Source organism: Petaurus breviceps, unplaced genomic scaffold (genome assembly GCF_028583685.1).
Source record: "Petaurus breviceps papuanus isolate PSGF00001 unplaced genomic scaffold, PetGlider_PUasm1.0 387, whole genome shotgun sequence".
NCBI classification, from domain to species: Eukaryota; Metazoa; Chordata; class Mammalia; order Diprotodontia; family Petauridae; genus Petaurus; species Petaurus breviceps.
This window is the reverse complement of record NW_027186308.1, coordinates 774,717-800,405: the sequence shown is the minus strand read 5'-3', so window position 1 is coordinate 800,405 and position 25,689 is coordinate 774,717. Positions and strand designations below refer to the sequence as shown.

Genomic DNA, 25,689 nt, shown 5'->3' with positions numbered 1-25,689 from the left:
ACAGCCCTGGACATGTCACCCCCTACTCAGTAAGCAGCAGGCTCCCTGTGGCCTCCAGGATCAAATAAAAAGCTTTCTGTTTGTCACCCAGAGGCCTTCATCACCTGTCCCCTCCTTTCCTTCCCAGCCTTCCCTGACATGACTCTTCAATCCAGTGACCCCAGCCTCCTGGCAATTCTGGCCATCCCTCAGGCCTGGAGCCCTCTCCCTCCTCTGCTCTAACTACTGACCTCTCTGATCTCCTTAAGTGCCAAATAACATCCCATCTCCTACAGGAAGCCTTCTCCAATCCCTCCTCATTCCAGTGCCTCCCCTCTATTCATTATTTCCTAAATTATAGAGCTCATATTTGTAGATTGCGTATCTCCCCTTCCCCCCCATTAGATTCTGAACTCCTCGAGTTCCAGATATAGTAGGGCTTAGTAAATGCTTATTGACTGAATGACTCTTTCTGGACATTTTTAAAAATTTTTCCTTCCTTTTTTCTTTTGCAACTCTTTCCATTGGATCCCTCTTCCTAACCAAAGAGAGAGAAAGAGCCCTTGTAATGAATATGCATAGTCAATCCAAACAGATTCCTGCCCCGTGTCTGAAAATGAATGTCTTATTCTACAGCTTCATCACTCATCAGGAAGTGGGTAAGATCCTCTGAAACGGTGATCGGTCATCGCACGATCAGAGTTCTCAAGCCTTTACAATGTTGTTGTCATATAAATTGTTCTCAGTTCACCCCTCTCATTCTGCATCAGTTCATGCAAGTCTTCCAAGGCTTTTTTGAAACTCTCCCTTCTAGAACTCCCCATGGTGTGATATGATTCCAGGACATTCATGAACCTTACTTTAACAAGTTATTACCAATTGATGCACACCCCAAGAGTCTACAATTCTAGAGCTGCCTTTAATATTTCTGTAATAACTGATCCTTTTCTCCTTTTTTGATATCTCCAAGTGAAACATCCCAGTAATGGTACGGTTAGGTTAGGGGTGTGTATGACTTACTGATGCTGGGAGACCACTTCCAAACTGCTTTCCAGAACAATCAGGTCACTTCACAGTTCCAACACTGCAATAAAGTGTGCCTATTTTTCCACAGCTTCTCCAATACTTGTAATTTTCCCTTTTTTGTTAACTTTGCCAACCTGATGTGATATGGAACCCCAGAGTAGTGATTGAGAGAATTTTGTCAAATGATTGTTGCTAGTGTGGATGTCTTTATTTGAATTCAACTTGTGTGTATCCTTTGACCATTTATTGTGAGAATGGTTCTTAAGTCTTATAAGACTGAATTCCTTATATATCTTGGAAATGAAACCTTTAGCAATTTTCTGATAAGATTTTCCCTCCTTGGTAAATGTTCTCCTTCTCGTTTTAACTGCTTTGGTTTTGTTAGTTCATTTTTTTTTTCATTTATATAATCAGAATTGTCCATTTTATCTTCCGTGGTGCTCTCTAACTCTTGTTTGGTCATGAACTCTTCTTCTAGCTATAGATATGAAAAGGACTTTCTTTTTTATTACTTTAATTTATTTATGATGTTACATTTTTATGACTAGGTCACATATCTACTCAAACTTATGATACAAGCTGTTGATCGAAAACTAAATCCTACCAGACTGCTTTCCTAGAATTTGTTTTGTCAAATAATTAATTTTTACACTATTAGGGACCTCAGGAGATAGTAGAAGATAGAAGGGCTTGGCATGCTATGGTCCCTGAGGTGACAAAGAGTTGGACATGATTGAACACCACCACCACCAGTGGTGGATGGTCTTTGGATTTATTAGACACTATGCTGCTATGATCATTTCTTTCTATATGTTGCATGTCTAATCTTTTCCACGGGTAGATCTCTTTACCTCTTAACTATCGCCAAATGACTTTGTCGATTACAGATTTTTAGAAAAGCTGGACATCTGGGACCACTAGGTACCCCCTTCATTCTTACTTTTTTTTCTATAATTTTTCTCCTGATTTCTTGATCTTTTGTTCCTCTAGATGAGTTTCATTACTGTTTTTTCTAGCTCTGTAAAATAAACTCGATAGTTTGATAAGACGCCGAATAAGTAATTTAGACAGTACTGTTATTTTAAAAACATTTGCACATATAGCAATATTTTTCATGATTTAACATGAATAATTGATATTGTATTGTTGTCTTCTTAGTGGGTGGGGGAGGAATAGGAATAGGAAGAAGAGAATTTGGAATTGAAAATAAATTTATCCATGTGTATTAGCACAGCCTACCCATGAACAATTCATATTTCTCCCATTAGTTCTGTATTTCTGTCAGTCTTTTGTGTTACATTTGTACAGGATTCTGGGTACCTTATATATTCTATAGTAATTTTGGATGTAATTTTTCTTACTATCTCTTCCCACAGAGTTTTGTTGGCCAGAAATAAAAATGCTGATAGTGTATGTGAATTACTTTGTATCTCACAGGTTTTCTGAAATTATTGTTTCAATAAATTTTTTGTTGATTCTTTACAGTTCACTAAAAGATATCATCTGCGAATATATGTACATGTGTGTCGCTTCCTATCTGTTTTCTTGTCTTGTTGCCACAGCCAGCAGCTCCAGAAGTATATCAAGTAACAGCGCGATAAAAGACTCTCGCTTTACCTCTCACCTTCACAGAAAAGCCTCTAACTTTTCCAATTATATATAATGTGGATTCTCAGTTTTAGAAAGATACTATTTACCATAATTAAGAAAAGGTGTATCTATCCTTACATTTTCTTTTTAAAAATTAATAAAAATGTGTTGGATTATGGCAAATGCTTTGCCAGCATCTATTGATACAATCATATGATTTTCATTCTTCTTTGTTATTAATACGGCCCTCTGTAGTATAATTATCCTTGTGTTGACTCACACCTACATTCGTGGTATAAAAACCTGGTCATAATGTCTAAACTTTTAATGTGTTGTTAGGAGCCTCTTAGGTAGCACTGTATTTCCTATTTCTGCATCACTATTCATTAACGACATTAGTCTACAGTTTCTTTCTTTGGCCTCTCCTTAGTTTGGGTTGGCCATATTTGTGTGGTAGAGTTTGGAAGGATCCCTTCTTTTTCTATTTTTGCAGTTTATATCTTATTGGAATTGCTATGTGAATGTTTGATAGAATTCACTGGTAAATCCATCTGGCCCTGATTTGTTGTGGGTTTTTTTAATTTGGGAGTTCATTTATAGCTTGTGTAATTTCTTTATCCAGGATTGGGTAATTTAAATAACTAAATTCTTGCTCTGTTAATTTGGGTATTTTATTCTTTTGCAAATATTCATTTCATCTAAGTTTTCAGCATTATTGTCATATAATTAGACAAAATAAGTCTGACAATTTCCTTTATTTCATCGTCAGTTATTGTGAATTATTTTTCTTTTTTATTACAAACACATTGGTTTTCTTTTATCTATTTTTAGTCAGGCCAGCTAATTGCTTATCTATTTTACCCATTTGTTTTTAAATAGCGAGTTTTATTTATCAAGTCAATAGGGCTCTTTTGCTCATCTCTTCTTAGATTTTCAGGATTTCCATTTTGGTGTTCAGTTGGGTTTGTTTGTTCTTTCATTTGTTGCTTCTCTACTTTTGTTGTTGTTATTGTTATCATAGCACCGACTCACTGACCTATTCTTTCTCTCTTATTTATGAGTGCATTTAGAGATATAGTATCCCCCTATGGAATGCTTTAGCTGCATCCCAAAAGTTTTAGTAAGTCTTGCTGTTGTCATTTTCTTTGATGAACTTTTTAATATTTTTGTGAATGTTTCTTTGATTCACCAATTCTTTAGAATTAAATTATTTAGATTCCAAGTAATTTTTAATTCTTTCCTTATAAGCCCTTTATTTAATAGAATTTTTATTAGATTGTAGTCAATAAGGATGTTTTTTTAAAAACTATTTCTGCTTTTCTGTATATCTTTGTGAGGATTTTATGCCCTAATGCATAGCCAATATTTATAAAAGTGATATAACAGCTAAGAAATATATAAACTCCTTTATGTCCCCACTTAATAACTGCTACAGACCTGTCATATCTAGCTTTTCTAAAGTTCTGTTCAGGCCCTTATTTCTTTCCTGTGCATTTTTTTTCTTTGATTTGTCTATACCTGAAAGGGATACATTGAAGTCTCTCACTATTATTTCTTTCTGTATTTTGATTAACTTTTAAGTATTTAGATGTTATGCTATCAGGTATGTATGTGTATATGTGTGTACCTGTTTATATATATATGTATGTATGTGTGTATATATGTATGTATGTAATATGTGTATATATATGAAGTATTAATATTGGTTCACTATTTATGGTACTTTAAGCCTACTATAGTTTTCCCACTTATCTATTTTTGTCGTGTGTATTTTTGCTTTTGTTTACAATCATAATTGCTACCCAATAATGTTCACCTGAAGCATAATAGGGTTTCCTGGTCGAAACTCAAATATAGGAACTAATATTTCCATGTCAGCATTCTTTCCTGGCATTTCTTGGGAAATATTTGTGTCTTTACAAATCCCAAATCATGAGAAAAATTAGTAAGGAAATCAGAAAAAAAAACTACTATAATTTGGCCAGATTTAAGGGTTAACAATCATTACAGAGATATTACTGGTCTGAATAAATCCAGTAATGTCAAGCTAAAAGCAAGAGCAGAAAAAGCTGATGGATACACAGAGTCAAAGGTTAAATTCAACATTTCTGGGACCCAGAAAGGGAACATGGGAGAGAGAAGCTGGCATGAGCTAGTCAGTCAATCTGGCTTGTAATTGTTAACATGTTAATATGCTCATGGTATACCAATAACAGTCATTTTTGTAAATATAGTATTAATAAGTTTACATGCATAGTAGACTTATACTAGTTCTATGAGTGGTGTTCTGAGAAATAACAAGTTTTAGAAGCAGAGTAAGTCTTTAAGTTGACAGTTTTGACAGGTGATTCTATGCAGTGGTGTTAATCTTGCTAAGAAATCTGAATGCTGTTATTTGAATGCTGCCCAATGATGTTTGCTGACATTTCCAGTCTTTGAATAGTCACTAGGGGCTACAATTCCTTGTAAATATTACTAAGTACTTCTTATTTATTAAACAACATTTTTAGACATGCACAATACCGAGCAAAGACTGTGAAGAATGTTGGAAGTATTTTAAGAAAAATTAAAGGAATCAGATGGCTCATTAGCAGATAGGTTGCAAATCATATCACAATATATTTGTTCATAGTAATAATACATCGTGCATTTATCTTATAGAAAGCCCTCCAAAATGTTTAGTATAACCCTGTCATAGATTAAGTATTCACTGTTTATTATTATGGTCACTCATTATTTTAAACATGTTATGAAAATAAAATATTATGAATGTTAATATAAATATTGTTTATATTTGATAATATCAAATATAAAATGTTATGAAAATAAAATGTGAAAAATATAGAATTACATGCTTTTGAGAATGCCATTTCTCATTCCTAGCTCTCTAAAACTTAACAGCTGTCATGAATTCAGAAACATTGGTGAGGGGGCTTAAACGTCAATATGAGGAGGTTACATTTTATCCTAGAGACAAGACAGCCACGGGCACTTCTTCTGGAGAGGAGCGACGTGGTCTGACTTCTGTGTTAAGGAAGATGATTTTGGCAGCTGTGAGGAAGCCGGATTAGGCAACAGACTGGATGTGGGGGAAGACGGAGGATGGCTCAGAGGTCACAAATCTGGGAGACCGGAATTAGGGGAAATGATGCAAGATGGACGCAAGGAGAGTGAAGTCTTATGTAGTATTTCTCAAACACTGCACAACATAAAGCAGACCCTGCTCACAAGCAGCTGACATTCTAAAGGGAGAGTCAACAAAGGATACACCAGAAACACACAGATCACAAATGTGAAGTCACAAGACACAAAGGAGGGAGCGCATTCCCGGCAAGGAGATAGCCAGCACAAAGGCACAGAGATGGGAGATGAGGGTCCTGAGAGAGGACCACAGTGAGGCCAGTTTGGCAGGAGCAGGGGACCGTCTGATGAGACTAGAAAGATCGATTGTGGTTGGTGGAGGCAGGGGGCTCCAAAAGTTCAGCTGTTATCACTGAGATAACAAGAGTCACTGGAGCTGGTAGAGTCGGGAATGAGAGAGAGAGACGGCGTTATCAGAAATGTAGAGAATGGTTACAGGGCAAGACCTGGAGGAGGACCTACAAAAGGAGACAAGAGGTGCGGTCAGAGACAGAGGAGGAGAACCAGGGGAAGTGTCCAGAAAATCTAGAGAGAAGAGAGTCTCAAAGAGGACAGAGTGACCAACTGTGTCAAAGAGGTCAATAGGATGAGGAATGAGAGGGAAAGCATTTGATTTGGCCTTTAAGGGATCATGGGTCACTCTGGAGGGAGCAGCTTCAGTCGCGTGATGGGGTCAGAAGTAGAAGCACATGGTACAGACGGCCTCCACAAGGTGCTTAGTGGCCAAAAGGAGGCAAGACATGGGACATTTGGGGACAGGTGGATCCAGTGAGGGGGTTCTGAGGATGGGGAGACTCGAGCGTCTTTGTGGGACGCGGGAAATGAGCCATTGGACAGAGGATATGGACCTTAAGTGAAAGAATAGGAGTGATGGAGGGGGCATCTGCCGGAGGAGACAGGACTCAGAAAAGGATGCTGCATTTAGTCCTTAGTACCTTCAAAGAGCCTATCAAGAAGAGATGCTGTGTGAGAGGGGGGGCCGGCAAGCACAGGGGTCTTTCTCTGAGAGCGTGGCTGCAAAGGAACAGGTGGGGGGAGAGAGTGAGGGATGACACAATCCATGGAACACTCTTGCAAGCCTGGGGAGGTCTGTGCATGTTCATACAGCAACAGGCGAGAAGACGGTGAAGAAAGAAGAGTGGTAGGGACTATGAAGGAAGCCTCAGCAGACCTCCAACAGGGTGTCTGCCCTGACTGCCTTCACCTTCACCCCAGGAAGCCGTAATATCTATGGACACCAACACGTGTTCTCATCCCATACAACAGAAGTGCCTTGAGGGCAGACACTCTTATGTTTTTGTCTCTATGCCCCCAGCACCTGGTACAAGGGCTGGCACACAGATGCAGGTTGAAGGACTGAAAGGAGCACTCCCAGAGGAGACAAAGGAGAAAGGACAGTCACTGCCCTCATTCTTCACATGAAGCTGAGCTGAATAAGTAATCCCCACAAGGAGAGAGGAATGATGAATCACAGCATCACAATGGAAAGGGGCTGAAGTGCTTTCTAGCACAATCTGGGGCTAAGCCAGGGTCATGTCTCCAAAGTCCCCAAAATGTGACCACGCCTTGGCACCAAGACTTCGGTCCTGATCCCCCCAATTGCCAGTGTCCTAACCCTGCCCCCCAAGCCACCTTGCCACTATTCCTTTGTGTACCTACTGCTCACTATTCCCTCAACATTGCTGCTAAGTAAGAAGTACATGCATGTGAGTATACAGTATGTATATGCATGTGTATGTATGAACACACCCATACACATAGATGTCCTGCCTGAATCTCTCATTAGGCCAGCCAGTGCCTGGCATGAAGCAAGTCCTGAAAAATGCTTGTTGATTGACTGACTAATAGAGGGGGGCTACTGCCTCCCCAGGCAATCCATTCCGCTTGGGGAGAACTCTAAGCATTAGGCAGCATTCCCTACATTGACTACAAACCATCTTCTCTCATTGTTCCTGGTTCTGCCTTCAAGTATTCAGTAAAACAAAGCCTAATGACGTTGCAGGGTTTCTAAGTTAGTCACACCAATGTCCCAGAACTGGAGAGGCCCCTCCTCATCACCCACGAGCATCAGTCTCACATCTTCAAGGTGAGAAGACCGCACTGCATGGCTAATGACTTAAAGGTCCCTGCCGGCTCAGATATCTGGGGCTATCCGGTGTCCCAACACAACTGGGTGGAGCCTGGAAGTAATTCAGCACAGAGAGGTGGATGGACTGATTCTGTGACTCAGATGTCACCTTCTCATTTTTTGAAAACATGGGACACTTTTTCATACTGTATATAATCCCAAGCCACAGGCAGGAGTGGAAATGAGTCCTGGTTAGATTTCATCTACATCTACCTTACCCATCACTTAAGAAAGGAATGCTGGGGCATGTAGCACAAACCTTCCCACCTGGACAAACAACGATTTCATGTCTGCTCTGAGCTGAGCCCTGGCCTGGAGTTGGAGGAAAGGCAGAGATTAAATGAGACCCAGACCCTGCGCTCAAATAGCCAGAAAGACCAAAGAGTACCTTTTGTGCAGGACAGAGCCCTGGCCTTGGAGGCTGGAGGGCACCACAACGTGGCCAGTTACTTCCATCTCTCGGGGCTCTCAGCAACCCATTGTGAGATCCTAAGTGGCAGAGGTGCCACTGACCTGAACTGGGAGAGGGAATGACCTCTCCTTGGAGTTCCCTGGACCCATCACAGGTCCAGCTCTTGCTCCTCAGGCCTAAAGGGCATAACAGGTACAAAGGGGTCAATCTCACATCACTGAACTGAGCCATGGAAAATGAGGCAGGACCACAGCCCTTTGGTTCTGAAGGAACCTCTGTGACCATCTCTTTCCACCCCCTCGAGCAAACTGAAGATGGGAAAAGTTAAACCAGTCACCCAGCCAGCTGGTGGGGGAGGCGGGCCTGGAGCCCAGGACCTTCCGAGTGCCCTTCCCGCTCCAGCACGCGCCTAATGAGATGTGTGGAGGCCTTGGAGGCTTATATGTGGAGGATGGGTCACTTAACAGAAGCTTGCTTCTCTTTCCCTCTCCTGAGGGGAGCCCCACTTCACAAGAGCCAGGCTGGGACAAAGTCCAACTTAGGAAGAACATAAATCTGGCTGTGGTTTACTTAATGTGGGACGATCTCTTCACTTGAAAATCCCCCAAGTATTGGCCAGGGCTCAGGCGCCAAGAGTCTCAGCTAGGCTATCCTCTGACATCTGATACTTCATCACTGGCATCAAGGTGGCCCAGGGGATAGAGAGCTCAAGGCAGAATCAGGAAGACCCGAGTTCAAATCCTGCCTCAGGCACTGGCTGTATGACCCTGGGCAAGTCACTTCACTTGCATTTGCCTCAGTTTTCTGAACTGTAAAATGGAGATAACACTAGGCACCTACCTGCCATGGTAATGTTTATGAAGTATTTTACAAATCTTAAAGCACTATATAAATTATTGTTATTATTTACTACTGATGCAAGGCATTCAGGACAGCAACATGCAATAAATACCTGAAGATTACAGGACCCAAGCCAAGAAGGAGACAAGGTCACAGAGGGAGGCAAATTGTTTCCCAAACAAGAGAGACATGGTGACATTAGTGCTTACCTGGTCCCCAAGACAGGATTGTGACCTTCTGACCATGTCAAGGGGGGACGTGACCCAAAGCCTTTGACCTAGACGCACTCCCTGGCAGGGCAAAGGAATGATGAGCACTAAAGACTAACAAAATTGGAAAAAAGATTATCCAAGGGGGAGAAAGGGAAGTAATGGAGTGTGAACGCATGTCAAAGCAGACTATTTTTAACATTCTTTATTTGGGGGGGGTTGTCTGTGTTTTCTTTCACAACATGACTGGTATGGAGATATGGTTTGCATGACTGCACATGTATAGCCTTTATCAGGGAGAGGCAAGGGAGGAAGAGAATTTGGCACTCAAGATTTTTTTAAAAGAATGTGGGAGATTGTTTTACATAAAAAATATCATCTCCCCAAAAAGACAAACCAAAACAAAACCAAAACAAAAGTCAGAACCCAAGTGGTGGTGAGAAGACCCCCAAATGCCCCATCTCTGGACACACATGCCTTACATGCAGCCTCTTCTGGAGTGATCAGCACAGCGGATCTGCATTCTAGGATTGAACGGGAGTGACCAAGTGACTTCCAAAGACTATTCTAAAGCAGTCCTATCCCCCTTCCCTCTGTCTTGGGGGGGAGAGGGAGAAGCAGGCCTGTTGCTGGAGGCTGGTTCCCCCACCCCCAATCTCCTGCCATCTGGCCCAGGAGGGCGCCCTACACATGGGAAATCGTTTAAGAATCGTTGTAGAAATCAAGATTGCCTCTAACTTGGATTCTTTCTCTGTCCCCTTGTGAGAAGAGAGGCCTCAGAGGATGATCCGCTAGCCGGGCTTTGTGGCATGTCATGTGATCCTGGACCCTCGCTATTAGTGATACCCCATGGCTGGGATGAAAAGCAGAGAGGCCCCCTAACCAAAGGGCTTCAGAGCCCAGAAGAGTGCAGAGATTAGCTCCCAGGAGACAGCCTTGGAATGCAGATGTTTGGTCCAGGACACAGTGGTGATCTGGATAAAAAGGAAGAAGGAACACTTGTTGTCCCGGCTCAGGCCCACACGATGAACACAGATGCACAGGTGGCAGCTCTGCAGAACCTTCCCACCCCCATCCCGCTTGGGAGACAAAGGCAGTCCCGTGGGAGGCTAGGCCAGCAGGAAGTCGTGGTGCTCACCCACCTCACCCGCTTTGGCAGGACTGGAAATAGTGCCTCTCACTTGAGCTGAACTCTGAGAGTAAAAGGGTCTCTTCATCCTTACCCAGTATAAAATACAGATGCCCAGCAGGCTGAGGCTCCTTACATGTGTAGGCGGCCCTCTGGGCCTTACTGGAGTCTTTTCCAGAAAGGGGGAAGGGATGAGGAAACTACAGTGACATCCACATAAGAATACACATGGCCTTCAACAGTGAGGAGGGCAGAGGAAACGCACAGCCGATGGCTCCCCCCAAAAAGCGAGAGAAATTAAGCTAGCTGACTAAAAAGGGGTGCCAGCTCCCTGAGGAAGCATGGAAAGAACAGTCTGGGATGCTCTCTACCCCCAGGATGGTGGCTGGTGACCTGGGGGGTGACTGGTAGCAGATTTTCTCAATTAAATCTTGCCTCCTGTCATTCCAGGGATCTCCTGGAGGGGAAGGGGGGCCACAAGGGCAGTAGCAGCCTCCAGAAGGAGGGGATTGGGGATGGAAGGTGGGGATAGGGGTGGGGAGGGAGGCCCTTCTTTGTCAGACAGGCAGGCCTAGCCAGGCCCTGGCCCCCTCCTTCCCACCACTTTCCAAATCCTTGGTGACCACTTCCAGCCGACCACTCCTTCTTCTCCTGCAGGAGTGGGTCCCCCTAATGCTCCAAAGCATAGAGCCTGCCCCTCCCCAGCTCCAAACTATGGACAGGGAGGAGATTTGAAAAGCCCACTTCCTTTCAGAGATTCTCTCCCCCTCCCCCACCCTGCCCCACCACAAGTACCCCTCCCTGCCATACTCTGCCCCCTCCCTGAACAGCTTCATGGCCCTCTCTGGGGAGACTCTGGCCCTTCTTGCTGCCCAACCCCCCGATCAACTATCCCAGGAGGATGCCACATACCAGCAGGGGATTTCCTGGGCTCTCAAGCTAAAAATATCTCTGCCATATCACACACACCAGGTTGGTATGAGGGTTATCAAATGAGAAGACACAGAGGAAACAGTATCTGATTGCCTGGCACCCTGGCACTGTCAGGCTGCCCCAGCCCTTACAACTACTATGGGTTAGGGGTTCTCAACCTGGGATCCCCATACTCCCAAGGGAAGGTCATGGGGAGATGCCCAGGAGCTCCGTGAACTTGGATGGGAATAAAAAGACAGCTTTACTTTCAGTAACCTCTAGTGGAAAGTCAGTATTTCTGTCAATTATGGATGTTGTGATCATGAGAATGGATCCACGGGCTTCTGCAGATGCCAGATGGGCTAAGAACCCAAGAGCCAGGCCCTGGACAAGTGCAAGGGAGGATAGAGAACACACTTTGAGTACAGAAATCGCTCATTGACTTAATTAAGGCAAATGGAAACAAAGAGGTCCTCCAAAGACTTATCTTTTTAACAACCCCCCCAAACCCTGCTGGTGATATAGATTAAAGCAGCTAACTAGGAATGAAATGATGGGAAAACCACTTTAAAAAAAAGGATTCACTTAACAAAAAATCATCTACCCAAAGTCAGATTTTTATGAGCCCAGATCATGATTAAAAATTATACCCACAATTCTCTAACTTGGTGGTGGTGGTGGTGGTGGTTATACATCATGAGGGGCTCTCCATGACCCCACTTGGGGTTTTCTTGGCAAATATCCTGGCATGGTTTTCCATTTCCTTCTCCAGCTCATTTTACAGATGGGGAAACTGAGGCAAACAGGGTTCAGTGACTTGCCCAGGGTCACACAGCTAGTAAGTGTCTATGGTCAGATTTGAATTCAGGAAGATGAGGTGACACTCGAATTCAGGTCTTCCTGATTCCATACCTGGCATTACGCATTGTGACGCCCCCCCCCCACTGCTACTTTAACCAACTTGATTTCCAGGAACTGCATTATTGGCCAAAGGTCATTTTTCCATCTCAGTCCAACTATGGAGAAGTCTGAAATTCTAAGACCTTTCCCAGGACCCCGACACACCCCAGCCACAACCTAAACCCAAGACAAAGGGATAAGGGTAGACAGGGACAAGATGAGAAGCCAGAGGTTAGTGGCAGGGAGTGAGGTCCCTGGGGTTAATAAACCACCACTGCCATCTTTAGCTGATGAGCACTGGGAGGAAGGGGCAGTGGCCTAAGGTCGGAGATTTAGGGTGGGGAAGGGAAAGGACAGTTTGATGACGCTCCATGGGGCACATTTCCAATGTCTCCCGTGTCTGTAAGAACAGCAGGCATCATAGCAAGAAGATTCTCACAACCCCTTGTGTCTGTAGCAGATGCCAGAGAACAGAGGCAAAGTCATGGCCTGGGCTCCTGAGGCTAGTGACCAAGAGCGCTGACGCTGATGCTGAAAAGAGGCTAATGAGGAAGCCTAGGGAAAAGACTCCAAAAGGGAGGTGGCAGGATGGAACTGGCCCCTGCCAGAAGCAGACAGCAGGATACCCACTAGGGATGGAGAAAAGGCTGAGCTGCCGCCTCCTCTCCTTCTTGGGCCAGATGTGTGATTTCACACATCTAGGGAGCTCCCAATATGAACACGTCTCCACTTAGACAGACTAGCAAATGCTCAGAAATGTCAAGTCACCAGGGTGCCACAGTGCAGTAGAGTCAGGAACTCTGAGTTCGAATCTAGCCTCAGACACTCAACAGCTAAGTGAGCCCAGGTAAGCCACATATCCTCTCTGAGCCTCGGGTTCCTCACCTATAAAACGGAGGTGACACAAGGGGCCAAGTTCTGCATGAAACCGCTGCTTTTCCTTATCCCCCCAAAAGCCCACCTCACTTTGAACTCCCCTGTATTTGCTGCTGCTCTTAGCCTCCCAGGAAGGTCTGATCACCCCGCTGTTGGCAGAACAGGGAGGGGCACCAGTGGCCTCCATCGAAAGCACAGACACGCCTGTTTTCAGTGCATCACTCCACCAGGCTCCCCCTCTTTGCGATTCACTGATATCTGGTTAGTGCCCCAATTTTAGAAGCAAAGACTGATGAGCAGGGCCAGCATGAGTGGTCACCTAATACTCCTGAAACCACCCCCAAATTCCCCTCTGGGTATTTTCCAATAAACACAAGAAACTGTGGCCAAGAAAAGCTCCCCAGGGGGTCCCAGAGGGGCTGATGATGCCCCAGATATCATTGCTGCCCACTCTGCTAAGTCAGTTCGCTTAGCTAGTGGGCTCCCAATTCTGCATTAAACTCTGTATTTCAGACACAGCTGCTCACAGAGCAGGAAGAATGCTTTTCAGTGTTTGTGTCCATAATCTGATCCATGTTTTCCTTTACCTCTCTAAGCCCTGAAAAATACAAGCAAGCCATCTAAACCATGGAAAACTGTTTCAGAATTGAATAAAAATTATTGTTAATGATAACAACACTAAAAAGATCCCCACCACTACGCACAAAAAGCCAGAGCCACCTGTCTTTGCCAACAGAAATGGCCAACAAAAACAGCCACAAGAACAATCCAGCAGAATGAGAACCTCCCAGGGACGCTGGGCAGTCATGTTATCTGTCTTCTCCATAGTTCATTCATCTGTAAGAAGAAGAAATTGAACCAGACAACCCCCAAAGTCCTTTCCATTTCTAATTTCAGAGGCCTTCACTCTAAGGGTCTTTTTTAATAAACGCACCATCCAAAATGAGTTTTTCCGTTTCTGGAAAACTTTACTGACAATTCTTTTAGTTTTGAGGGCAAGCACCCTTGTTTGAGCTTTTTAAAAGCCATCTGACAGGGAAAGTCATACAGGGAAATGAATGATGGGTTCTTCTCCCAGGTCTTCCCCTAGGACCACCACTAAATAGCCCTCTGACCTCTGGTAGGTAGCTGGGATTTGCTAGAATGAGCCTTAGACATCACCTACCAGGGAAGTGAGCGGCCATTCTAGGCGCTGCTGAGGCAGGTGTGGAATGTGGGTGAAGTCACACAAAGGAGGCCAGCAACGATGTTATAAAATGAAAGGGAGACATGCTCGTGCCATGGAATCGCCTCAGGAATCGGGAACAGACGTGTACACAAGCTGGGGCAGACAGGCAGGGAGCTCAGAGGGAGCTGAAGTCAGACAGCACAAGCCGGGCAGGAAGTGCTTATGCACAGAGGGGAGGACTCCAGGTAAGCAAATGCTGAGCCAGAGACAGGACTTGGGTCCACTGGGTCAGAAAGAATTTCATGCTGCCGCAGTTCAGAACCCTGGACAGCTCTGAGGAAGCCAAGCGCCTCCACAAGGAGACAGTCAGCTTTGAGCTTTCTTTAGCCACTCTCTAGAATCCTTGGTCCTCAACCCCTTACTGCACCACCCACAACCCACCACCCACCACCCACCTCCCATAAGCCTGGCAAGGGAGAACCACATCTGGTGGCCCTCCCAGAGTCCAGGAAACAGATGTGTCTGTGTGTACATTGGGAGGGAGGAGAGGACTCTGGAGTGAAGAGAAGAGGGCAGGGGCCTCGTTCCTGAGCGCCCTCTGTACCTTAATCATGCTTCTAGAGCTAAAAGCTGTGAATCTGTGGAAAGAAAAGCATCGCTACTTCTCGAAGTGAATCACTCATTGCTAAATTAAAAGCCCATGATGCTGCAGCCAACAAAAACAAGCAGGTTTGGAGAACCAATCCCTGGTGCAGAACTCCTTCACATGCCCAAACGAGTGCTCAGATCCCCACGAACCCTCCCACATCACGAATAATGACAACTAATATTAAGTAACACTGATTCTGTGCTATGTGCTTACACTGTGCTAATTACTTTACAGCTATTAACTCATGTGATGCTAGCAGCCCTGTGAGAGAGGTGCTAGTATTATACCCATTTCAAAAATGAGGAAACTGAGGCAAACAGAGGTCAAGTGACTTTCTCAAGGTCACAAAGCTAGCAAGTGTCTGAAGCCATATCTGAACTCAGATCTTCCTGACTCCAGGACTGGTGCCCTTATCCACTGAACCATCTTCGGATATGCAAGTCACCCTTATAAAGCCAGGAAGAAATGTAGAAATCATGACCCTGACCCTGACCCTTCGCTTCTCCATGCCTCTTGTGGTCAGGGCCATGTGATCTAGCAATTCAACTCGCTGCTTCATTTGGGGAGGATCTTTTCTCCTTGAGTAAATTATACCCTCCCCAAGAGAAAGCTTCTTCTCATTCTGCATTCCCCAGAGTACCTCCGTGAATGCCGCACACACAAGAAGCCTGTCATCGGTACTGGACTAGATTTCCTTTACTGGTCATTTGTCTCTTCCTATTCTTACCCCAGCCACCCTTAAGCAATTCTGTGCTTAGCACACTGGTGGACACATCACCCATAAGTCCTCGGTAAAGAATGTTGACTGCCTTATGTCAGATACCAGTCACAACAAGACAATGAGCTGGAGAGCCCTACACTTGCAAACTATTTCTCGCCTTGCCAAAGTGCAAGCACTCAATTCTGCCGATACAGCCTTCAGAACTGACAAGAAGTTGGCCTTTAAATCGACAATGTGGGTAAGAGTTTTGATATAGGGACGCACGCACACGTTTAGGGCTCTCCCAGAAAGGGAAATCACACCCACGAACAACAGCCCATTTCTGACAATCAGTGGGACATCAAAAAGAATCATCACAAATTGGTTAAGATAAAAAGTCATCTCCAGGTAGGTGGCTGTCCAAAAGATCTAAGCGGGAAATTACCCAGAGAACATAAATTAGTCATGCTCTTTAACAATTAGAAACGTGGCTCTCTGGGCTCCCCCTTCAACCCTTCCATGATTCTGTGAACCCATCAACGTGGTCCAGACCACAATTCGCTTGTTTGTGCTCACACCTTCCCAGGAATTCTCCAGCAAGGGTCTACTCATAGTGTCAGAGATCCTCCTCTAGGGCTTTTGATGCCCTGTGGGGACCAAATAGGTATTCACACTGTCTCTGCCCCCTCTCTCAATACATGCCCAACCAGCCTAACAGCTTTCCCAGGCCTTCCATTCCCTGGATGATGTCTGTCCCCATACCACTGCTAGTGGGGATGACTGCAGTCCTTTCTCTTCCTATCACATTCTGGGCCAGGTTCACCATCCATCTTCAATGCTTATCCAGCATACTGACCATGCAGTTCTATGTCTGAGCCGAGACAGGAAGAATACAGTGCAGTTGATTTTTCCCATGTGGATCAGAGCAGACTTACGGAGGAAGCCCTGACACATTTTGGGATTTGGTCATCAGCACAACATCACTATCCAGGTCACGGGACCTGGGGAGGACCTCACCATAGAGTTAGCATCCCTTTGGTATCTGGATTCCACACAAGATGCCATCCAGGACAGCAGTACACCCCTCTACACACAGCCCCCTCTTTGTGTCAGAGGACTGTTGGACTAAGTTATTTCTTGTATGATCTTAATACATGCGAAACAGACTCCTTGTTAGAATATAGTCTGGATGGCTCCAGTGCCGAGTGGTGGTTTTTTCCCTAATCAAAATAACTTTGGTCATACTTTATGTTCTCTACATCTTTCAGCAAATTGTGTGATGGCAAAAATGTAGTCTGCTGCAAAAATTCATTAGAAAAACCTCTTTCCCATCTCATACTTTCTTTCAAGCATACCCTTGATAAGTGTACAAATCCTTCTCAAAAATACATCAGAGACAAGATATCAGTAATGATCATTTAAAGCCCAGTCATTTACCTGGGGTTCAAAGATCTGTGAAGCACTTTACCCGGATGGTCTCTTCTGGACAAGTAGGTGCCCTAAGGTCACCGAACCAGGGAGAGGGAGAGGCAGGATGGGAAGCCAGGCCTTCCTGACCCCAGTTCTAGAATCCAGGAATCCATGATGCAAGGAAGTGAGCTGAGGCTGGCACGACCTGTTCTTGGAGAAGCCACGATAGCCCTTTGGGACCACATCCTCTTTTTCCAAGTGTCCGTTTAACCAGCTCTTTAATAATGAGTCCCAGTACTCTGCCAAGAATCCAAGGTGAACTTGGCCTATAACTTGCACTCCACGGCATGTACTTCTTTTAAAAGCTGAGCCGTCTGCCTCTCTCCAGTCCTGCAGCACCTCCTACAATACCACTGACAGTAACTCCCCCAGTAAATCTGCAGGTCACAAGAAACTCATCTGGGTCAGAGGACTTGGCTTCCTTCCCTCCCCTGAAGACCTCTTCAGCCCAGATATCCTGCCTTTTACAGATCAAGTAGACACCAGTGAAGAGCTGGACAGCTCTGCCTTCTCTGTTGCTGCCCTGGACAGTGATCCCATGTGGCCTAAATAACCTTATTCTCCCTAGGATCATTTCAATGGGCTGCTATTGCCTGGAACTTTCAGAAGTTTCTCAGCTGGCTTTGTCTCCCTCCTGGTACTGGCCCTTGTTTCCATCCACGCTAATTGTACAGTGGCTGGCCCACAAGTGGGAAGGTGCCTCATAAGGATGCTTGGATCTATATGGATGTCTCTTGGTAAAATCCAAGCTACTGGGTTTCTTCAGACAATTCCCATGGTTCCCTCTTCATCACAATCGTTGCTCCTGGTGTCTCCAGAATTTGAAAGCTGTCCATCCCTACAGAATTCTCCTTAGGCCAGGAGATACTACCTCACTTTTCTCTGCATCACTCTTCCTGGCTTTCTTCTGTCTCTCTAACACACACTCAGAGACAGAGAGGTCATTTCTGGCAGAGTTGCCCATCAATTCCACCCCAATGACCAGATCCTTCCAGCTGGTAAGAATCCATTCCAGAACACAATTACCCCTTATCAATGGAAGGATGAAATCACCACCAAGGCAAGACAAAGTGTCATTAGCTGCTTTGCCTCCAGCAGAGAGAGTTCCCACAAATTCAGTTCCCTACTTGCCTCCCCACTATTACTATACCAGGTCACTGGGCCAGGCTTTAGAGTTTTCCCAAATCCCCCATCTATTTCCTCTTTCTGTCCAGGTGGTCTGCAGTATAGACTGATAACAGTGTCACTTTTTCTGCCACCAACAGTCTTCACACAATACCCTGCCTCCAGTCCCTGGATTTCCTCACATGACCCTCCAATGCTACCCTTCTCCAACCCCCTAGCCTCCCCTCCTCACCCCATTTTCTAACCCACTTCTCTCACAGCCATCTTCCAATAAGGAGTCTCACTCCATCCAACTCGGTAATAACACCGATGTGAAATTTGCCCCCCTATCCAAGAATCTCGAGTTCCTACTGCTTAGGACCCAAATTTGGAGCACTCGGGAATAGACATTGGAGGTCTGGGGGTGACCGACTCATCCTCTCTTGGGCTTTATCTCACCACTACTCTCCGAAATGGTAGCTATTTTCTATGACAGTCTCTAACTTGGCGGTGGCTTTTCAAGAAGTGACAAATTCAGTGAAATGGGAAAGACAAATGAAGTGATGCAGAAGGAAGACAGTAGAAAGCGGAAACGCACAAACTGATGACTGAAAACTCACAGCAGCAACAAGTCTGAAAAAAACACAGGACAAATACGAGGAGGGCAAAGACACAAAAAGGAGAATTGGGTGATTTTGCTTAATTTGTCCCTAACCTGCTTAGAATTTATGGTTTCTGTGGAATCAATTTTACTGACATTTCAAAGTTATGTTTCGCTTAGACATAAAATAAGCCAGTGTTGTGAATGCCACGGAGTCTATCCCCTGGCCGTATTCCAGCCATCAGTCACCCAGGGCTTTGAATTTTGACACAATGTGTCATGATGAAGGCATCAAACCAGCCTTGGCCCCTCAAAACCTGACCTAAACCTACCTTTCCTGGCTTTTTTCCAATTACTCTTCTATCCCAATCCAACCCACCTCAAAACCTCTGTCCCTATCACCGTTCTCTTACTCATGACTAAATCCACCTCCAAAACCTGTGTGCCCATCAAGGCCCAACTCAAGGCCTGCCTACTCATTATGTGGGGAGGTAAAAGTGGTGGGATCACCCTGACTACTATGACAACATCCTCCTTGAAAGTCAGAACTTTTCATAACACTCATTGGGCCATGAATGACACGCTGTCTATGACATCTGAAATGGAGAAAGAATTCTCTGAAATCGGGGAGCCCCACTCAACTGCTAGACCAGGGCCATCCCTAGGCAAACCTCATTGCCATGTGTGTATGGCTGCCTTAGAGGGTGCTGAGAAGGGCATGTGGGAGAATACGTGTACACACACCCTGAGATGGGGCCTGTCTGGACCAACCAGGAACCTTGCCTGCACACATCCTTCAGCTAGGAGCAGGATCACATGGGTCACTGGAAGTGGCCCAGAGTCAGGCCCATCCCCACATAGGCTCTGCCCAATGGCGCCCAGACCCTGGCCCATTGTTACCCCAGTACAAATCTTTCACTACCATGTTATACTTTCACTGGGCATGAGTCTGAGCTCAGAGAGGCAGATGCAGAAGAAAGAAGGCTGGTAGTGAGGAGTTGGGAGAACTGGGCTTGAATTCCCCTTCCTCCCCATTCGTCCTACCTAGTCCCTTACACTCTTAGCTACAGCTCCTCATCCATCAAAGAGGAATAATCCTGTGGAATGACTGGTTTCTAGACCACCCTTAAGTCATGCCCAGGAGGAAGGACCCTTGCTGGTATAATGGCAACCACGCTGGCATACCCAAGATGGCTGCTAGCACAGCTTCTGAGATCTGCTTCACTAGGAAAGATAGCTGTTCAAGGGGTCAGCAATCTTTTCAATTATATTCATTAGTTCAGGGGAAAAGTCAGCACCCTAAACTCCAGAGAAAATAGAGAAAATACAAGCAGAGAAATAAAGACCAACGGGCAATTCTAAATGTCTGGGAAATTAGCACATATCAACAGATCCAACTGTCTGACCAAGGCAATACATACATAGTTACCAGAGAAGCTCCAACATCTGGGTTTTTCAAAGCTGGGGGGGGTCCTTAACGGCTGCCCAGAGTCTCATCTGGCCAAATCACAGGAACACTCTTTCTGTGAGGGAGCCCCAAAGCAAAATGTTAATCTCAGAGTATGTATACTGTTCTTCATGGTCAGAGGGTATCACAACCCTCTGACTCAGCGCCTAATTATAAAGTAACAAAAGTTATGAAAGCCTTCCTGCAAGCAAGCCTCCCCTAAGCAAGCTTCCCTTGATGGGCTCCACACCAGGCTCCACTTATATCCCATTAACATTACAGCTGGGCGATCTCATCCAGCTCTCTCACCTCACAGATGAGGAGCCCAGAGCCAACTGAGGAGTTAGAAGCAGAAACGGAGAGCTGAATCCAGGCTCCCTGACAAGAACACAGTGTGCCCCAGATAAAGTGCTGGACCCAGAGTTGGGGAGACCGGCTTGGAATCTTGCCTTGGCCACCTGCTACCTATGTAGGCTCAGGCCTCACACATGCCCATCTCTAAGATCATGAGGCTGGACCAGCAGTCACTCTGGATCTGGGCTCTGCCTTCACTGAGCCCCCGAGGTATTCACATCTGTCCCCCACAAATAAGCTCTCACTGACTTGGATCTGGGCAGGCATTCTATCCTTCCAAGAGATTAGAGTGGGGGAACCACTTTTTACGGCTTCCTTTGTCTCCCCAGGGCCTAACAGAGGGTCTCGCACATGATCAGTGTTTAATAAGTATTGGCTGAAGTGAACTGAATTACTTTGAAGGGCAGTGTGGCAGAATTGAGTCAGCAAGTCCTGACTTCAGATCCTCCCTGGATGGGTGACCCTGAACAAGTCACTCTTCTCAGTAGCTCAGTGTCCTCATCTGAGGGGACTCAGAGACTGATGGCTCCTATGGTCCTTTCTCTAGCTCAGGAGCTCAGATCCTCCAAACCCATAAGCCCCAGTCCAAGATTCTGACCCTGGAGCACAAGCTCCACAAGGGCAGGAACCCATGGGGTCTGCTCCTCTAGCTCCCCTTCCACAAATGTGGATACTGATTGATTTTAAAGACTCTCAGTACCCAGGGATGGACAATTCCGGTCTCTCGTTAGTCCTAGGGAAACAGCAAGGACGACGAGGTTGTGCATCCAGTCTACTGGGGGCGGCAGTTGAGGCCATTCTCTTAAGGCCCAGGAGTTCCTGGTAAATGGGGAGCCCTCCATAAATATCTACTGAACAAATGACTCTGATGTTTCCTTGGCCAACTTCCTCATTTTATAGGCAAAGGCCTTCCCTGTGGTCCCACAGCTCAGACCCAGCCCAGGGCTCTGTCCTCCCTCCCTCACCTCCCTTGGCTCAGGACTCAACTCCAAATGCATCAACCTTCTACCCTCTGGGTGACTCTTCTCTGAAATCTCTCCAGTTTCTCCCACCAAAACTGAAAGGAGCTCTCAATGCAATTCAACCAGCAAACAATTATTAAACACCCACTGTATGAAAGCCCTGTTGTCGGCAAAAGCAGGAACATCTACCAAGATGCTGACGTCCTCACTGGCTCTGATGCTTTTTGACGTGAATTGAAATATCACTGACCTGCTATCCCCTAAGTCAGTAATGCTTTGACTTCCTTAAAACCCTAGCTTTACCAGGTGATTTGCCTACCCTAAGGACCAAGACTTCCTTAGCATTTTCTAGACCCAGGTTCTGCCACTGACTTTACTGAGCCTCAAGTTTACTCATCTGCAGAATGGGTTGATAAAAAGCACACAAGATTGTAGACTGTTGAGTCATACCCAAATAGGTGACATTCCCAGTAAAATGTAATTAAATAATTGCCCCCCCCCATCATTTCCCTCATTGCACTTTGAAGAAAGCCTTCTGCTGGACACCATCAAGGAGACAATCTCAACTGGCATCATTCCCAGGCATGGCCCCTGAGACCTCCAAGGGCTCAGTCACCCCGGGTCCAGCATGTCTCCTGGGGCAGCATTGAGCCTACTTTGGAATTTCTTTTCACACATTCAGTAACACATGCAAACCCTGAGAAGCAGCTTTGCCTCGTGCCAGAAGGCCTGATGAGAGAAGCAGAGGAGCGGATGCCAGCATGGCCATAGCCCTGGTCTCCCCGGGGCCTTCCCTCTCAGCTGACCTCCCATCCCCACTGGCCATACCTTGTTTGTACAGCTGGAGGCAGCCAGGTGGTACCAGGGCACCTGGAGCCAGGAAAAGCTGAGTTCAGATCCTGACCAAGAGCAACCCGCCAGCAGGCTCGTTGTGAGGACTGGGTGAGGCGACAGTGGTGGCACTCTGGGGCGCGGGGGCTGGCCTGGAAAGGGCACCTGGTAAAAGCTCAGAAGCGCTTGGAGGGCTGGACCCCACTGCTGCCTCTCTGTGGGTCACCTCAGCACAGGGCCTGGCCTCAGAGGAAGGGGTAAGAATGCTTGTTCACTGGACTTGCCAGATAGTGCCTGGGCTACTGTGGGCAAATCTCTATTTCTTCATCTGTAAAACAAGAGGGTCAGTCCCTAAATCTGCCATTTTCCAAATCCTCCCTAAGCTTCCTTTTATGGGCCATGAGACAGACAGCAGATACTTTCATGTCCTGTCTCTTATACTTACTCACTGTGTGACCTTAGGAAGCTTACTTAACCCCTCTGAGCTCAGACCAGAACTCACCTCTGGGGGAGAACCCCTCAAGTCCTTAATTCAACCAGAGGAAAATGGGAAAATTTTTAAGACAACATGGAAGTAAAAACCCTCAGTCGTGGGGCGCTCAGTCAGCCGGCCTCTCTTCAAGATGACTGCAGACACACAGTTCAGGTGGAGGCAGATTCCAAATCCAGATTCAGAAGTTTTAAAGTAGCAACTTTTATTTTAAAACATTTTAGCACTTTTTACCTCAGAAGGTGAAAAGGGAAAGGTAAAAGTGTGAATTCCCCTGCCAAGCAGTCAGAAGAATCCAGGAAGCCAATTATATACATCAGCTACACCTTCATTGCGTGTGTTAAAAGACTGAAAAAAGCTGGCCCTGAGACATTGTGGCCTTAGCATTCCCATCCAATGGTGAGGAGGCCCAGGTGCCCAGGCAGGCTTACTCCCCCAGTATTCAGCTGGGAGGCAGCTTCATACCCTGAAACCCCTGAAACCATGGGGCCCAAACACAGAGGCCAGAGAACAGATGGCAAAGCTAAGCCAGAGAAAATCAATGGGGCCCATCTGTGCCAATCAGAGGGGCTCAGACGAGCTGCCAGGCCACCTTGGACAGCACTGTCGGCAGGAGCAGGGAGCTGAAGCTCAGCCCTCCCAAGACCTTAGAATCAGGGGCAGCAGCTGGAGCAGCCAAGGTTCAGGAAGGGGAGCCCAAGCCAAGGACTTCCATTCGGAGCCGTTGTCTGACTAACCACAGTCCTGGTCAATAGTATAACAGCGATTTCCATCAAAGAGCTTCTCAGTAACTCAGACCCAAGGTCGTCCTGTGTCCTCTGGTCACCTTCAGAGGCTTCCCCAAGGCTGCCCAATATCACCATTGCAGCAAGTGGCAAAAGTGGAATTTGCACCCAAGCTTTCTGCCTACTCCCCAGGTTGCCCCAAATTCTGTGAATAAAGAGTCTCTCCTCCCAGTAACCCAGTGAGGAAGCCAGGTCTCAGAAAAACAAGATTCCCACCAAGGCTTTTTTCAGGAAGAAAGCCACACAAAGCCTGCCTGACATCTATTCAGAAGAACTGTATTAGAAAAGAATGGCAGGGCTGGACAGCTCCTGAGCACAACCCCTAACCTTTGGGAGGGGCCCTGAGGGGCAGGGAGCACAGAGAGAGGCTAGAATTCAAAGAGGAGCAATGGGCTTGGGGGATTTGGCAGCAGCCTTGGAGAGCACAGGGATTCTCTGGAAGAGGGGTCTGGCTCTACCCCAAGACTGTAGGTCACTGTCCTAAAAAATTTCTAGCCCCTTCTGAGGAGAAAGAAGCCCACCCCCTTTCCTTTAGCTGCTCCCAGCCCCCTGAGGACATAGTCAATCCAGCAGGAGGGAAAAGGAAGCAGCACCATCCAAAGAGACCCCTACTGGCCTCCTGGCCAGATTAGTCCTTGGGCTGAGTCTTAAAGCCATAAAGCAAGTTTCTGCATGGGGGCCTGGGGCATGGTGGTGGCTGCAGCCCAAGGTGCCCTCCCTTTCCACCAAGGCTCCTGAAAGAGGAAGAACCATACAGGGCATGGGTGGAGCCCACAAGGTGGGATACCAAACAGTTACTCACATGGAACAGGGCCAGGACAAAATACCATTCAAAAGGGCACCGGGAATTGGATGTAAGAAAAACCCAATTTTTGATGTTAAGAGTAAATATCATAAAGCACATCAAAGATAACTTTCTTCCTTTTAAAACACTTCTGTCAGTCTCCGAACCGTAACATGGCCCAAGGGACAATCCTGTAGGATGAGCAGGTCTGGAGGGATCTCTGCGTGCAAAGGACTTGGCTGAGGACACGCCCAGGCCCGCCACTGGTCCATCCCAAATGACCCTGGGCAAGTTCACTGGCCAGCTGTGGGAACAAAGGACTCCCTCCATCCAGGAGCTCGTGATCCCCAAGCACTTCACCAACCCCTGCCTCAGTTTCTCCTTTTGTAAAATGAAGAGTTTGGCCAGGATGGCCTTGGAGGTCCTTGCCAGGTCCAGGTCTGGGGCCCTGGCATACCCCTCTTAGATGCTATTCAGATGAGGCTCTTACTCAAAATGCCTTTTCCCAATGTGTTTCTTACATTCATTGCCAACCTCACCACACTTTTTCCCATGGCAAAAACACAGCTGAACACGACATTGAAAAGGAGCATAAAACTTACATCTGAAGTCAATCCGGCGGAGGGCCGAGGGCAGTGGGAGGGGAGGGGCAGTCCGTTACCTGTTCCTCCTTCCCCTTCCCCTCACGCGCCAAGATTCACCTCCCACAAGCCAAATGCCAAGCATACACACTTCTAGACCTTTCTCTTTTTCACAGCCCAAACCACACAAAGACAAGCAGAGATACAGATCTAAGACTCTAAGATCCCCGCTAATGAAGGGCTGGGCAAAAGAACCCTATTTTCCTCTTCAGCTTGGGTAAAGTGGGGGAGGGGGCATCTCAGTTTCCTTGCAACGTGAAGAAGCCATAAGCCATAGGAGAAGACAGCGGCATTGGCTCGACTCCAAATAGGTCGGCATCTCTTTGGCCCCTGGCGTTTCCCCAAGGATGGAGAGAGTCCAGTCCCTTAGCCAAACTGCCCCCTTTCTGTTCCCAAACAGCCGAGTCTGGGGGCAATCCCTGGAATGACTTCATCACCAGCGGGGCTGCCCACCAGGCCAGGCTGTCATCAGTTTACCAGGGCCAGACCACTGGCCTTCTCAGCACCTCTCTGCAGAGGCCTCTCTGCTCGCTGTAGGGGTGGCTCAAACTTCACAGGGAG

General features: G+C 46.3%; 2 long non-coding RNA genes across 2 annotated transcripts in view; both read right to left on the bottom strand.

Annotated features, from left to right (window-relative positions):
• LOC138170807 (uncharacterized) overlaps nucleotides 1-25,689 on the bottom strand; it is a 92,795-nt gene that overhangs the window by 61,943 nt on the left and 5,163 nt on the right. The gene's annotated exons all lie outside the window — the stretch shown is intronic.
• Nucleotides 469-20,359, bottom strand: LOC138170808 (uncharacterized). The gene is made up of 2 exons (XR_011170753.1): nucleotides 20,256-20,359; nucleotides 469-10,299 (listed from the first exon to the last, which is right to left on the bottom strand). It is a non-coding gene; the product is annotated as an uncharacterized lncRNA (long non-coding RNA).